Source organism: Alligator sinensis, unplaced genomic scaffold, assembly GCF_000455745.1.
Source record: "Alligator sinensis unplaced genomic scaffold, ASM45574v1 scaffold412_1, whole genome shotgun sequence".
In the NCBI taxonomy this organism is placed as follows: domain Eukaryota; kingdom Metazoa; phylum Chordata; order Crocodylia; family Alligatoridae; genus Alligator; species Alligator sinensis.
The window spans coordinates 873637-881947 of record NW_005842474.1 but is presented as its reverse complement, the minus strand read 5'-3'; the positions used below and the strand labels follow the sequence as shown (position 1 = coordinate 881947).

Genomic DNA, 8311 nt, shown 5'->3' with positions numbered 1-8311 from the left:
CTGTGAACCACCAACACTAGCATAGTTCAGATTCACCAGCATTTCTTCAGCTGACTGACCTGATATTTGGTAGCTTCCAGACTACAGAATTGGAGGAACAGAGAAAGGGTAGGGGAAAAAATGGTAAACAGCTATAAAGCAGTGTTTTCCAATCTGGGGTATGGGTACCACCAGTGGTATGAAGACAACCTGTCAATGGTACGCATTAACAGATTTATTATAATTACTTTATATGACAAAAATTGCTGGTGGTACGTAAGGTTGTATCGTTTTAAATTGATAGCGAGCAAACTGTCAGAGTTTGGGAACTGCTGCTATAGAGCATCTCTGTCCCAAAGCTATAGAAACTGTGGAATAAGAGGAGGTGTCAGCATGCAGCATCCAGCACAGCAAGGGGAGCCCTTCTTGTCACCTAGTCCTCTCGACTGCAAAAACATCTGCCAAAGACCAAACTACCAGGGAGAGGTAGCTTAGCTCTCTCAGCTTGTAAGGCCTTTGCCTACGAGTGTGGGGGGTTCACCCAGGCAGCTTGCTTTACAGCAGCCTTGACTCCAGAGCAGTGATTCTAAACCAGGGTGTTGTTGCACCCCAGGGTGCCTCGAGCTCCTTTCAAGGGTGCTGAACAGTGCTAGGCAATGTCAGCATTGTTAGATGTGCAAACATGATTCACAAGATAAACCCAGAGATTTCAAATAGGAATCCACTGCATTAAAAGCATTCTGACCTGGTGTGGTCTTTCTGAGTTCTTTGCAACAAAAGAATTGCTTTATTGTTTTTCTGGAGTCAAAAAATGAGTGAAAACTCAGAGCGGCATTTTCTGTGAGGTGCCTTGAGTCTATCAAGGGGTGTCTCAGGAATAAAAAGGTTGCAAACCACTGCTCTAGAGGGTGCTGTCTGGTAGCCTGAACTGGGGTAGGAAACTCCCAGGCTTGGAACAAAAAGCAAAAACCCCAGTGGATTTCTATGATAAACTACATTTAAAAATATTGAAAATAAAGTGATGACAATTTTAGTGCTTGTCACTCATGTTCACTCACAGTATCTCTAGTTCAGAGACATTTTGGAGCATGAAAATTAAATAGACATATCAATAAAATATACCTGATGAAAGACTCTCTTTGACAATGAGATTTTAGGAATAAGACAATCAAATGCAGATTACCCATGTCTGACGCTAGAGAAGACACAATAAAAAGGTTTTCATTCACACCATCCAAATTCCTACTATCTTTCCTCCCCCACACGTAAGTATTACATTTCCTTTCTCTTAGAGTCTTGAACTATTCCCTAGAGATTTCTGTGGTTAGTCATTGGGAAAGAACAGTTTGGCCCAAAAAAAAAAAACAGCTTTAGAAAGTTTAAAGGAAGGGAGTAAAAAAAGGAAGGATTGCAAAGAACTGAAATAACGAATAAATGAACGTGTGATTGCGTAAATTTTCATTTTGAATCAGCTACTAAGGATCAAAAATAAACTACCCCTCAATGTCAAATGTATGTGGTTACAAGGAGTTATTTAGCTAGGAAGTAAACATTTGAGAATGTCTCATTTCCTTTGTGGAGGAACACTGCACATTGGAAATTATATAATTTTGAAGTACTGAATAAAAACTTCTGCTTTTGATCATGGATAACTATAAGAAAATTATTTGTCCAGACAGGCCTGACACAAAGAAAATAAAGAATGGACACAGCAGCTCTTCATTAGGATTAAAATAAAAGTTAGTTATAAAATATATAATTTTACAATGTGCTCTAGGTAACCACAAATAAATACTGCCAATAAATGGAACATCACTTTAGCTAAAACACACACATTACAAATAAAATAATTCTGTACATATGTTTTTACAGTGCAAGGCCTTGATCCTTACTTGTGCAAGTGATTAGTTTTAAATATGCGAGTAGTTAGTTTTTGCAGTACCAGGTTGCTATAAAAATGTAGACTGTTCTGCACAACATGGAAAGATGCTACATCTCTTAGTAACTGTTTTATTTGCCATAATCACAAATTAGATTCTCACCATTAAAAAGCCAAGTTCTACTGTCAATTTAAACTCTACTTTCCAATGCAACATTCATATTGCCTTTAAATATTTAAAAGCACAAAGCTGAACATGGCTAATTTGACAGAAACACATATAACACTTGATGGTAAGAAGTTAGGATGCCTCAAGGAAGCATTTCTAAACCTTAAATGAAACTCTAAGGCATCTATTGGAATTTCACTTTAGCTGTTTGAAAACAAGAGTTATTCCATAAAAAAGAGAAAAAAAAATCAAAGAAAACCAAGATATTGAAACAACTAGACAAAACTCACACTAACGAAGTACACTGATTTTCTAGAACCTAACAAGCAATATATTTAGTTTCAGTGAAAACAGCAGTTCAATTAAGACAGAAGAAAATCTGTACAAGTGTATTGGGCTAGATCTCCAGGAATATAAATCAGCTCCACTGTTCTACTAACAAGTGGAACTCCAGTAATTTACACCTGATAATATCATAGCCCACAAGATGTAGAACATTTTTTGGTTGGAAAGGACTTCCCCCTATTCCCACTAATATCAATGGCTCAGCTCCAATTATATCTTTATGAATATTAACTTTAACAAAGCAAGTAAAGATAACAAAAGAAAAAAAATACCATGTTTTCCTTTTCCTTTCCAGAATCCAGCTGAAGAAATCTTAATTTCTGTAATGTTGCCCTCATCCCAGACCTCTGTGTTTTAACCCTCATGCAAATCAAACACTAGACCTTAAGCAGGATGGAGCTAGCTCTTCCTGGACTGGTTTGTACACAGTAGTTACCTCATTAAAATTAAAAGTGCATTCAGCATCATTGACCAATCAGAACTCTGTGATTCTTTTCCATTGTCAGTCTTCATTTGATTAGGAGCTACACCACGCTCCTTCACCAGATATTTCCTGTGTAGTGATATATTCAGAATAGTGTTGGCAACATACCAAGATCATAGTTAACATATACTATAACTCTGATACCTACACTATTTGTATTTTAATAGAATTATCTATAACACTTATGTTGCTTTGTTGTGTGATAGATTATTTTCCACTTCAAATACACTAGGGCTGAAATACTGAATGAATAATATTCCTTTACATGTATGCTTTACTTGCTGTTTCTCATTTCTGTCTCGTGCCTCCTCCAGTTTATTAACTCTTTAAATGCATCTCCTAAGTGTGGACTTCATACTCTGTGCAACATGCTGTCTCTGGCAGTACATTAAGAAACTACAAAAAGTTAGTATAACCTCTTCAAGAATGAGCTTCAAATACTGTTCTTTAATCACCCCAAAAAATCACCTCTCTGAATTCCAGTTGTTAATTTTTTTTAAATTAAAGTGCATTTTCCCCAGTTTCATTATTGCTAATGCTTTATCTTATTATTGCATAACCATGCATTGGAAAACAACTGTTAAAACGTAGCAAAGGAATGTGTCCTCACTGATCATCTATTCTTTTGATAAAGCTGAAACACTTCAAAGAATTCAAGCGTTGGATCTTATTTTAGAGTAAGATCCAACAGCATATTTCTGCCACATGTGCTGACCGCACTTCCATTTGTGTTAGAACAAAAGATTCCTTAACAATAGTCATCCGTTATCCTATAACCATGAATCCAAGCATGCATTTCAGCTGAGTCATTCAACATAGGCTTCTTTAACTTCTTCCCTTTCACATTATACCCAAGCCAAACACTAATAATACATACATTCAGTTTCACACATGTAAACCACACAGAGCAAATAAGCAAGATTGTACGTTTTTTTAGGATCAGGGTCTAGTACACGCTTTCAAATGGGGCAGACTATTTAGCTAAATAAAAATAAAATACAATTAAATAAATATTATTATTCTATCTTTTTCTTAATAATTGTTCTTGATAATTTAACCAAATTCAAAAGAAGATTATACAAATTCATGAAGGATAGATCCAGCAGTATGCATTAAAAATGTAGTAGGGCTGTACCTTCAAAATACTTCCTGGGCTTCCAATTGCTGGAAACTGTAAGAGAAGAAGGGCGGAGAACAGAAATGTCTGGCTAAGTCCTGCATAAATAAACACTCATCCACTCTGCATACGTTCTACGCCACTGAGAGACACAAGATACTGGACTAGATGGACCTGTAGTCTGATCCTGTATGACATTTCTTATGTCCTAATCCTGACACCTGCTCCATACGGGTATACTCATAACCGAAGTGGAGTCCTAGGCTGCATCCCCATGAACGAGAATGTGCAGCCTGTGGTGCCTCAAAGCCTTTAGAGGCACCGCAAAATGCACATGCCACACGTTAATATGTTAATGTGCCTGGGGGCAAAATCAGACACCAAGAAATCCCAGTATCTAAAAAAATGCACCAAAATAAAGTGGTACAGTGCACGTGGCAACAGCATTCAACGTCCAAAACCAGAGCCTGGCCGGCCAGAGCCACACTGGCTGCCAACCAGGCTCTGTGTGCCTGAATCATCGCCACTATAGCCCCAGGAAGCCCCCAAGAAAAGCTGCTGGGCCCAGCCCAGGTGCTGGCCCCAGCCTCTCCTACCTCACCTGGGGTAATATACCACATGTCACAGCATGCCCAGGGACAAGTAGCAGTGGTACAAATATGTGCTGTTGCTATTTGTCCCCAGGAAATGCGTGAGTGCACTCATGGGGACATGCCCCTAGAGTTCATCAGTCTCCAGACAGGGGCAAAAGTCAGCTTCTGTGGAGCAAACTAAGTGACTAGAATTAGAGAGACTTTGGTCTCAAACAATGATAAAGAGTTTTAAAAACAAGAAATGAGCAAACAGTTTCTTTGGTGCAACTACCTCTGGGGTGGAATACAATGAAATGAGTTAGTTTGGAGTCTTGAGAAATGAAGGTGCCAGTGAAACTTCTGTGGGATTTTAAGCAGGTACAATATCATTGCTTAACCTGCAGTTAGTATCTTGAATTTGAATCTCATTACCCAAAAATCCACTTCCTGGTTCTACAGGGGTACTTCCTGCCACATCAAGAAGGGATATTTGACTAAGTTATGATCTAGAGGTGTTTCATATGAGACTGAATAGATTAAAATATTTTATTGCTCTGTTGTAAACTCTGTAGTAAAGGTTATTTATTATATTATGCACTGGTATTCTTTTGTATTTTCTTAATTGCTTTTTACAACATATGTGTAGGACCAATTAGACTGCAGGGGCGGGCAATTATTTTGGGCAGAGGGCCACTTACTGAGTTTTGGCAAGCCATCGAGAGCCGCATAACAGGCAGCCCAGGGCAAATAAATATTAATTTTCTAAATTTTTTAGGGGCCCTGCGGGCTGGACAGAATGGCCTGGCAGGCTGCATCTGACTCCCAGGCCGCATTTTGCCCACCCCTGAATTAAAGGAATTGAGAGGGACAGGACAGAGAATTTTGGCCTCAGTGCTTTCAGCCATGGCTACTGTTTATTGTTGAAAGAGGTATACAATTTTAAAAAATTAAGATTTCTAGATTTTACTTTTAGGCTAGATTATACAAATCAGATTATTAGATAAGAATTAGAATAAAATAAAATTAAAATTATTAGATTGGAATGTATCAAGATGTAATTGAATTTTGGAAGCCCTTAACTTTCACCTACTAAGAATGTGGCAGCCTGCTTGGGGACAATTTGTCTGACTGAAGCTTTCTTTAGTTTATGATTTAAGAGAGTCTGGGCTACTCTCCTGAGTGAGAAAAACAGATTTGTAGTTCAGAAGCAAAGATTGAACTCTCGAAGCATAAGAGTTCTCTTATTTGTATTAATTTTATATGGTTTGTTTGGAGTTTACAGACTGTTGAGGCTGCATAAAGGGAATGTGGCAAAAGCCTTCGTCAGTTTATATGCAGAAATTTAAAACCAGGAACGTGTACATAAATCAACAGTCTCAGAGAGGAACCTTTATTTTGTTTATCCAGGCCTCCTGTGAACTTCTCAGTCCCCAGGAACCATATATGAATACTCTGTTAGAATGCATAAAACTGAATTAATCTTCAACAAACATGAAAAAACTCTATATTAGGGCTATGTGAAATTTTGCCAGGTGTTTCGTTTCACAGCTATTTCAATGCATTTTGAACTCGAAACGAAACAAAAGCCTTTGAAACAGCTTTCAAACAAAACAAGGGCATTCAAAACGTTTCAAGTTCCGAAGCCAGGCTTAAATGGCTTCAGCGCCGGTCCCAGCTGGCAGCAACAGCCTCCTGTCATCCGGTACGGACCTGGGGGCCACACCTCCCGGGAGGATTCTGGCACAGCCCCCAGCCCTCTCGGGGGTACAGCCCCCAGATCTGTGCACCAGATGACTGCCCACTGGGGCCAGCAGCAACATCAATCTTCCTGGCGCTCGGCACAGGTCAAGACCAGAGACAGTCCCAGCCAGCAGCAACAGCCTCCTAGGAGTCATCTGGCAGGCAGATCAGGGGCCTGCCTGCACCTCCGAGAGGCCTGCAGGGGCTGTGCTAGACTCCTCCTGGGGGTGCAGGCCCCCAATCTGCCTGCTGGATGACAGGAGGCTGCTGCCAGCAGTAGCACCAATCTTCCTGGAGCTGGGTGCGGGCTGCGCAATGGTCCCAGCCAGCAGCAGCAGCCTCCTGTCATCTGGCAGGCAGATCGGGGGCCCGCTCGCACCCCTGGGAGGGCTACAGGGGCTGTGCCGGACTTCTTCCAGGGGTGCGGGCCCCCGAATCTGCCTGTTGGATCACAAGAGGCTGGTTCTGCTGTCTAGGGCCAGTGGCAGCACCAATCTTCCCAGCGCTGGAAAGACTGGTGCTGCTGCTAGCCCCAGACAGCAGAACCAGCCTCCTGTCATCCGACAGGCAGATGGGGGCCCACACCCCTAGGAGGAGTCCGGCACAGCCCTGCAGCCTTCCCAAGGGTGCGGACCGCCAGTTTGGCAGGCCAGATGACAGGAGGCTGCTGCTGCTGGCAAGTGCCAGAAGTTTTGCTTGTCAACAACTTGAGGTGCAGTGTCCCAAAAACCTCTGCACCAATCTCCTTGAAACTCTATGGGCTTCATGCCCTCAGAAGGGGCTACTATCCCTGCAAGTTTCATCTGAATCAGGCAAGAAATGACAGAGTTATAGGCAGTTTCATGCTTCCCCATTATAGCCTATAGGTGAAATGTTGAAACAATTTCGACGAAATGAAACAGAACGGTGGTTTTGAAACAAAATGAAACTTGAAACAAAACACTGTTCCATTGAAATGTCGAAACAGAAGTCGAAGCAGAATGGTACTGTTTCGCACAGCCTTACTCTATATCCAGTCAAATACAGACTAGAAGAATTATCTCAATTTTTGCATCCCTGCAGAACACCCACCAACAGCCTCCTGTTAATAGCTGGAAAAGTTACATGACAGTAAAAATGTAAGAGGAATAAAGAGAATGCAGTATATACAGCTGAAGTCTGTTCTCCTGCTGCTGAACACATGTAATTCACTACTAATTCTCAATACTGGGAATAAGTAGCACATAGATGTCAGAGAGAGAATCAAGCCTTCAACATGCTGAAGTTTGAGTTACGGATTTCCAAGACAATTTGGCTCTTAAGGGTTGGTAACTGGAAATGGGCTTATTGCATCAAGCCTACTTTGTGCCAGCCTGACAGTTAATGTTTTCACACTAATCAGATATCCAGCTAATGGAACTAAGAGACACGCCAGGCCATGAACTGATATCAGGCACCAATCTCTGTTGAACAGGCACTGTTTTTGTCTATTTAATATTTACAAATAAACTATATTCTCCCAGAAAATGTTTTCCTTTGCAATGTTAGCATTTTGCATCTAAAGGTACCTGCATTTTACTTCGTTTATCAAGCTTATTATAAAGCAGAAAAATCAGATAAACTAGAGCTGTGAAACTTTAAACTGTAAGTGTCTTTATACTGTTAAACAAAGTTCTTTGGGTAACTCTGATATCTTTTATTAGACAAACTCAAATAGTTGGAAAAATTCTTCTTAGTAAGATTTCGAGTATAAATACCCTTCATCAGGCATGCATTACTGTTACCATTTAGAATTACAGTTACCATTTAGTGCCGGACAGAGTCTGGTAGGAAAGGGAAGTAGCATGATACCCCAGGAAGGGGGCATGCCCCCACCTCTTGTTCCCTGTGCAAGCAGATGGCAGGAAAGAGGGAAGAGGAGGGAAGAGGGGACTAGTATCCCTTAAAGATGGAGCAAGCATTCAAAAATAAGCCCCGCCTGTCTGTCTTAGCATATGGTTCTCCCCCCATTCCCCCCCACCCCCCCCACACCACCCGTCCGCCCGCC

The 8311-nt window shown here is 40.9% G+C and overlaps 1 protein-coding gene across 7 annotated transcripts in view; it reads right to left on the bottom strand.

Moving 5' to 3' along the window:
• The window catches only part of TBC1D1 (TBC1 domain family member 1), a 192621-nt gene that overhangs the window by 151140 nt on the left and 33170 nt on the right, over positions 1–8311 (bottom strand). Inside the window, exon 1 of one of the 7 annotated variants that reach the window (XM_025212590.1) lies at positions 3992–4079. The exons of the other annotated variants lie outside the window; for them this stretch is intronic. The gene's annotated coding sequence lies outside the window, so the exon portion shown is untranslated. Of the gene's footprint in view, positions 1–3991; positions 4080–8311 lie in introns of those variants that run through there. 7 annotated transcript variants of the gene reach the window in all.